We start from the raw sequence: 8,491 nt of genomic DNA on the forward strand, positions 1-8,491 counted from the left end.
CAGCAGGATATGATCTGAAAAGTTTAAAAGATTATATATATTTAGCTTCACTAGTTTAATTATGAATTACAGTTTAATTATGAAGACAGTTGACTGCACAGTTTCCCTAATTCTATCTGCCTTCTAAAGGGCCCCCTCATGCCACTGTCTTAGGCTAGAAACTCAAGATCAACAGGAGGAGGGAGTCTTTGGTTTCCTGAGAAGTTTGCATTAGGTTGTCCCTAAGAGAATTTTCAGCACTTGCAGAAGCAATCTACAGCCCAAACATGTTGTTCAAAGTTTCTTATGGTCCTGTAAAATTTGATTCATCATACAAAGAAAAGCAGGTGCAGTCCCTGCCAAGGAAAACGAAAACTTCAGGACACGTTGCAGTATGCTTTTGGGTAATGTCCTTGACAGGATTCTTCGTGTCATCCTTAATAAAGGAAGCTATCTTGAGTATCTTCATCCACCCACCTACATTCCTTCCCCCCTGGATGCCACAGTGTAATTTGGGCTGAGTAGAGGTGTAATGGAGAAGGTGGAGCATACTGGAAATGAACAACGTTTGCTCCGGGAAAGTTCATTATAGATTAGGGTGGTCAGAGTGCGAGAGGGTATCTTCTATCTCTTAGATGTGTATGTGTGGCTGAGCTGAGGCTGGGGATGAAAAAGAGGTAGCTGAGGTCAGAGCTGATGCAAAAGCATGGTATCTCCTATGAAGCCCTGCAGACCCTCAAAAATGGGAGGAAAGATCTACTACCTTGTCCAAGACAGTCCATCCCAGCAGAATCCTCCTAAGGATTTTGTCCCGCAGGTGCTTTCCTCTAGAAGGGGAACAGTAGTCACCTGTGTCAAATCATCCTCCTTACACATGTATTCTTCTAAATATCTGCCTAGAAACTGGCTACACGTTATTACGTAGTAGTCCAAGTCCTTTTGTATGTTCCTCACCAGTAAGCAGCGATCTTGTTCTGCTCTGCAAACTTCAGCCTGCTGTTTCTGCATTGAAGTTTATTGGCTTATTAACTGCGTAATGTCTGTGCAGAATGTAAAGGGGCTGAACTCACAGCAATGTCGTGTGCTTGCAACAGCAGCCTAAGTCCAAGGCTGTGCTGCTGTTCCTTGGAAGAGCTGGGAGCCCCACAGGGGCCCTCATGACCACAAGTTCCTTCCCACAGCCACAGGGTGTAGCTCCAGCCTGTGCATTGGGTCCCTCACTAACAGCGTGCTTTGAACCCTCGGGGCAGGGACTGCTTCTTCCTCCTGCATCTATTGCATCACTTTTTTTTTTTTTTTCCCAGCACTGTTACCAAAGGGCCTTATGCATCATTCTTCTGTTTAATAGTTCAACGAAGGCATCTATCACAAACTGTGTTTTGTATGAAAAAAGATCAAAGGCAGTTGAGAACCCTAAGCAAAAGAAGTGAGCAAAATGAGTGTCCTAAACTAAATAAACCCAACATACTGATACATTTGTAGAATTATTGTCATAGCTGAATCATGTTGTGAATGACACAATGACCTGTTAAAGCACTGGCTTATGTATCACTAATACAACAACATGCACTTGGGCTGATGACACTGTTTGCAGGAGCTCTTCATAAGGATATTGATTTACAGAAAGTTTCAAAACTGAAAGTATGTTCTGGAGCCTGGGATAATTGTAATGTGAATAGGGAAGCAGAAAGGAGAACAGAAAGGAAAAGACCCATTTGTTAAGGAAGCAACAGAAAGTTCTTTTTCAGATTCAGACCTCTCCTTTTGCAGCAGGGTATTACACCATCACAAAAAATGTTTCATACCTATATATGGCTATTTATATTCACAATGAAGATTACAGTTAGCCTAGATTTGCTTAGTGTGCATTTCCTTTTGTGTTTTCTTTGAGTCTATTGAAAAATCAAAATGCTCAGTTCGAATTTACCCAAAGATAAAAGTATTAATTAAGGTAAGCAGACTGGGTCCAATTCAGCCGTTGTCTATTCATTTCTTTGAGTTGATGGTGGGTCAGATTTAAATTTATATTATTTTTAAAAGATAATTCTGGCCTCCAAAGATAAAAGATCAACAGAAAGACAAAGTCAAGGTACCCAAAACTGTTAGAATATAACAGAGATCAATAATTATACCTCAGGAGGGTTGATTAGAAAGTCCCGCTCCTGCCCACTGATTTTTTATATTTATGCCTGTGAATATTTACAAGTGTCTTCATGCAGTCATCCAGAGTCCTGCTAAAAGCACACCTTAAAAAAAAAAAAAATCAAAAAGCCTATAGACTTTGGGTCTTTCTGTTCTTTTGCCTGGTACCTTTTTTACTGTCGTCTGCTGATCCTCCTGTACTACTGCTAGTCTCACCTGCACTTATTGCTATTTCCCTTGTATTCTCCTGCTATTTTATTTCAGATGCTACATTTTTCTCCCCATTCTTCTTTTGTTTTCCATCTGTTCCAGTGTGGCTTGGTGACAACACTGCTCAATGTTATCAGTAATATAGGAACAAGTTTAATTTGTAGGAACATATAGAAATTGAACTTTGCTGGTACACCCCGTACACGATTAAAGCATATTCTGTGCGTCTAGCTTTGTCAGTTGAATATTAAGGAATGTGTCTGAGCAGTCTTTTAAAGTGTACTTAAAAGTGACATAACCTTTACTCTAGCCTATAAAACCCATACTGTTTCCTGTCCATAGATGAATGCTTTGCTGCATGGCTTTTGGGGTTTCCGTCCGTGAATCAGTCTTGAATTTCTGCCTCAGTGAAAGTGATAGATAAAACAACCATTAAAAAAAAAAATCCCTTTTCTCTTCTTCCCATCAGTGTGGTGATATAATTCCTGTTACAGGAAGGAAGCATGTACGATAAGCAGGAGAAACGGTGGGTTTATTTACTGTTAGAGACTAACGTTATTCTCTTGACAGGAGGGTAGGAGTTTTCTTTTCGTAAGCCCTGGTTTGCTCTCAAATGGTCACTGGAGAAACATTTTACACCTACGCACAGAATGTAGTGTGGGCACCTATCTACAAGGGAGTGAAAGAATTTGTATTAATTCTTTGCAGAAACATGCATTCTACACTGATTTCACGGGAAGCAGGAACAGTCCTACAGCTGCCTCAGAGGACATGTGGCACTATGCTTACTAACTCGGGTAATATTTAACTTGGAACAGTTACAGACTAACTTGAAGTGGGTAATTCTAATAAGGAAACTATAGTAACAATCATCCCTGAGGCTGCACGCTGCTTTTCTGGTACCCATTCAGGGTTTTTTTTAGTTTTTTTTTTTCTAGATTGTTCCTATGGAAAAAATCCATAAGAATTGAGTAGGATTTTTTTCACCCACTGTAGAATTTTAAACCATGACATCAAAAGGGCTTGCCTAGTCTGGAAATAGCTGGCATAACTTTTGTAAATACTCTGTTCTCTATTAGTTATGTGTTTGGTCTGCTCTAAGGGAATCATTATAGTTCTCTTTAGAAGTGGATAAAGCTAAACCACAAAGGGCTCTGTTGGTATAGAACGAAAACGTTCATTTGGGGAGTTAGTACAGAATGACTACTGTGCTTCAGTTTCACAGCTTTTCTTATCCTGAATCAGCTTCTCCATGTAGCCATATAGAAAATGACACCCTTAATAGGTGTTTTTGTTTCAAACCTGCATTAGAAGAATTTTTTTATGGTCTATGTTTAGTAAGTTCTACAGACTGCCAGTATAGCTTTTTGCACTCATCCAGGCACCGTCCAATGAAGTCTGTCACAGACCATTCCCCCCAAAACTCAGTTCTGGCTAGATGTCTCCAGTTCTTTCTCCTCTGGAAGAACTTTCTCCTTCAAGTGTCTCATTGTGAACATACTGTCACGTTTCCATCACTCTGAATTAATAAAATGTTAAATCTCTTGAGTTTTCTTATAAGGAAACTGTCTTGGCACAAGAAAACTATTAATGTTTGTCTTCCATTGTAAATAGTAAGAAAACTAATTTATTATCTGTCTTAGGTAAAACAACTGAGAGTAAGGAATTAGCAGTAAGACTGCTTAAACATTTGATGCAACGCAAGGTGCAATTACTCCAGCTGGAGATGATGTGAATTAGTACAAGAACTGAAAAATAACCAGAGGGTGAGCTGAAGGAAGATTTGAAAAGGCTCCGTTTTTTTGCAAAGGGACCTATCAAGCTAACAAATGGTTATAAGGGGAGATTCTCAAGGACTGAACTCCGACCACTTGTGTTTAGAATCTTTTGTATGGAGTTTGGATATGGAGGAACCCTTAGTACAGAGGAAGATGGAAATATGCAAGAGGAACTGTGTGATCTTGGAGATGAGAATAGAAATGCAATGATCATTAATGATGCAAAGTTTACAGTCACAAACTTGAGCTAATAACAAGAATTTTTGTCACAAGGTGGAGACTCATTGATTGAAAATGACAATGAAATGAAAAAGCAAAGGCATATTAGTCAGTCACTGACGCTTGGGCACCAACACACTGAGGTAAAAAGGAAGTTAAATTGGAACTTAGATGTGTAGTAATGGGATTATTTCTTTATGTTCCTTTTTTTCTGTTCTTTATGTGCATATTTGTGTTCTTTAAGAGAGAACTATCCATATAACCATGCAAGAGCCTGATGAAGCAAAATTCCTCATCTGGAATTCTGCATACATTTCTGCTCAACCATGATAAAGAAAGGTGACCCAAAGCTAATGTATGTTCATAGAAGGGCTGCTATGAAGAATAAGGGAATGAGAAATTTTTTTTTGAGATCTTGTTTTATGTCGTTAGGCAAATAAAGTCTGAGAAGCAGTAGGATCACAGTCTATGTAATTACAGTGGAGTAAGGATCACGGCAGGGAAAGTATTTTTGAAAAGAGAGAGCATTGGTAGAAGAATAAACAGGAGTAATTTGTATGTACTTTTGAGCTGTATATGTGAAGAAAGAGGTTTAGGAATAGCCTTCCAACAGAAATGATGTGTATGAGCAATTTTGTGGAAAGGTATGTACAAACACACCCTGTTATTTTTTAGGCTGAAGGTTTTTTATTTGATGTGAGACCAGTTCAGCATACTGGTGATCTAAAATATTTCCTCCTGTCCCATGTACTTATCTGCTTAAGTAAAGGTCTGCAACTGTTCTTAAAAAAATAATTAAAATAAAATAAAATAAAATAAAATAAAATAAAATAAAATAAAATAAAATAAAATAAAATATAGAAAATAGTCCCCGAGGCCCCTGCATCTGACATCTTTACCTAGCAGCTCATTTTGACAGGAGAACTAATGCATGTGTAAGACTTTGTAAAACAAGTGTCTCTTGTCAAATTAAAGTATTGATTAAAGTAGGAAAAGAGCAGAAAAGAGAGGGAATTTTCTTCTTCTTGACGCCTATCTTTGAACCATGTCACATTCCCAGAAAAAAAAAAAAAAAAAAAAAGGAGAGAGAGAGAGAGAGAGAAAGCTGTTCACAGAGAAACAGAAACAAAATATAACAGGAGTTTTGGGAAATTTCCCAAACTGTTTAGTTGTTTACTTTAAAAGCTGAGTTATTCCAGCTTTGGGAATATGCATTTGACAGAGGAATGCAGGCAATTTTTGTTTCTCTTACATCCAGTTCATTGATTAAATATATAAACAGGATGTCTTTAAGAGCAGAAAGTTTTAAAACAGGATTTGATACTAAGCAAGAGAGCTGCTAGTTCCCTTTTAGCTCTTTGAGTTTCATCTTTGCTTATCAGAGCTGTTTTAGGGTACAGTAATTTCCAAGTGCACTATTGGGTTGCGAGGTAAATAATCTCTAGAGATGAATATTTTTGCTTTCTTTTTTACTGTAAATGACAATAGTACACAGGGCTAGAAATTTCCCTTGTAAATTCTGGTCATCCCATTTGTTTGCTAAGTTCCAGTATGGACTCGGGACCTATTCTGTCAGAGCACTGAGATGTTACGCACCCTTGCTCATGCCTTTCTAGGGGGAGGTGATCCATCAGCTGTGCTTAAGGGTTTGACTAATGGCCCAGGGCCATGGAATTTGGAAGAGCCTTTTTGTTCATACAGGTGAGGTGAAGAAATTAACGACAGCTACTTAAGTACTGTTTCTATAAGAACAAAAGTCCAGCTTTCCAGGTCAATAAAATGCTGAGAGAGCTTGCCTTGGTATGAGCCGTTGCCCTGCTGGTAGTTCCACACTCCTCCAGCCTGGAGTTTCAAATAACTCAGGGAGCCTCAAAGAGTCAGTGAGGTCAGCCCACGCAGAGCAGCTTGCAGCGGGAACAGGATCTAATTGCGGATACAATTCAAGCAGAAGAGTATAAACAAGGATATGGGTGGCTGAGAGTTGTAACGTGAGGTTGCATGATAGCTCAGGCTTTTTATTGGCTGTTCTATATGACACTCACATATGAACACATCTGTATTTTCACCAGTCTGCTAAGAAACTCTGTGATCAAAACATTTTCCCCATGAATTACTAGATTAACAAATTTTATATCAGTCTCGTATTTTGTAATATTCTACTTAATTCATATGAAAATTTCTGCAGTTTTCACTACTTGGTTTTGCATCACTACTTCTTTCCATACAGTTTCTTTACATTTCCAACTAGAAATTTTTAAAATTCAGGAAACAATACACAGCTGTAGATAATTACTTTTCTTTCAAGTTGTAACTTTTATAATGACTGAGAAAAATGAAATTATTTTACTTTTCAGCTATATACATTCAAAATAAAGTAGGTATGATGAGTTTACAATTTCACTTTTATCACAATATCTGACATCAGATGCATATGAAGAGACTTAGCTGTCTTATTTTCTTGGCTTGCTCTCACAAACTGGAAGAATATATTATTATAAATGATACCACAAGGATATTCAAAACTTGCATGATTTCTTGATAAAAATCCCATTGCACATTATTATCTGCATACTTGTTCTATACCTGAACAGCAGCGTTTCAAGAACAGTACTCAGCTACTGAATGCATATTAAAAATAAGAGTGAGAAAGCAATAATCTATCCCAAGTCATTATGCAGAATCTCTACTTCTGTGCTTCACAGAACCATAGAATCACAGAATCACAGAATGGTTTGGGTTGGAAGAGACCTTAAAGCCCACCCAGTTCCAGCCTCCTGCCATGGACAGGGACACCTCCCACCAGACCAGGCTGCCCAAAGCCCCATCCAGCCTGGCCTTGAGCACCTCCAGGGATGGGGCATCCACAGCTTCTCTGGGCAGCCTGTGCCAGTGCCTCACCACCCTCTGAGTGAAGAATTTCTTCCTAATATCTAATCTAAATCTACCTTCTTGTAGTTTAAAACTATTACCTCTTGTCCTATCACTGACAAAGATTCCCTCCCCATCTTTCCTTTAGGTACTGAAAAGCCACTACAAGGTCTTCCTGGAGCCTCCTCTTCTCTAGGCTGAACAACCCCAACTCCAACCCCAATTAGCATTCCAATTGCTCTAATAATAATATTAATAACATATTCTGCATTACTTTTTACATTTAAAAAATACTATTTAATGAGCAAATGCCCCTCATGCAGCTCTCCCATGCTTTGCGAGCTACATTGCTGTTGGTCATTCAGTTATCATGTAACATGTATCTCTTTCCAGCACCATCTGCCCATTTTATCTACTAACAATATAAGTCCTTCAGGGCAGAGGCATTTGTTGCAATGAGCTGCTAATTCAGGGAAATGTTCCAGTACTTTCCTGGTCTTTCCATGCACTGATACACTTGAAAACTTCTCTACTATTACTCATGCTTTGTCATGCAATATGACGGGTGTGGGAACATCAGCCTGTATCATGTGGCCTGAAATGGTTGGTTCTGTGTTTCGTGGGTTGAGGCTTCCTAGTAAATCAGTGATGCTTTTCAAAACTATTTATCTTTTTAGCAGCCATATGCCCTACTCTCCGACAGCTAATCCCCTGCGCAATGCTTTTAGTTTTCCTTACCATCCCTTCACCATACATAGCATCTGCTCACGCTTGGCTCAGGTTGGGATATTTGAATTGCAGTAATTTGCTGTGATTTTCTTTTCTCTTTACTAACATTTTCTTAACTGCAACAGAATCATGTCAGCGTTATGCACATGTAAAGTGTGTATTTCCTCACTTTAGCTCTGCTCTTGCTTGGAGCCCATTCAGTACTGAGTTCAGCAAGAGGGTCATCAGCCACACGGCACCCAAAGGGCAGACCATGGTCCATGGTCCATCCTATGTACAGCGATTACTACATGTTTTAAAAACGCGCCCAGTCCTGCAGCACATTCAAGAAACTCAGCACATTCACATGGTGCTCTCTATAACCAGAATCTACCGCACTGTTAAAGGAGCATAGCCTGAAAGGTTATGCCTTAATGTAAGAAATGAAAAACATAATTTTCTGCTTCAGGGTTCATTTTTATTGTAGAGCAGCTAGATTCCTGCATTATATCTGTTCTCTCTAAAATGTTTTTATAGCATGTCGTGTTTGCCAGCACAACATTAAATGGTCCCCAGACACTGTTTTA

This window comes from Anser anser (assembly GCF_964211835.1).
Source record: "Anser anser genome assembly, chromosome: 3".
Lineage (NCBI taxonomy): Eukaryota > Metazoa > Chordata > Aves > Anseriformes > Anatidae > Anser > Anser anser.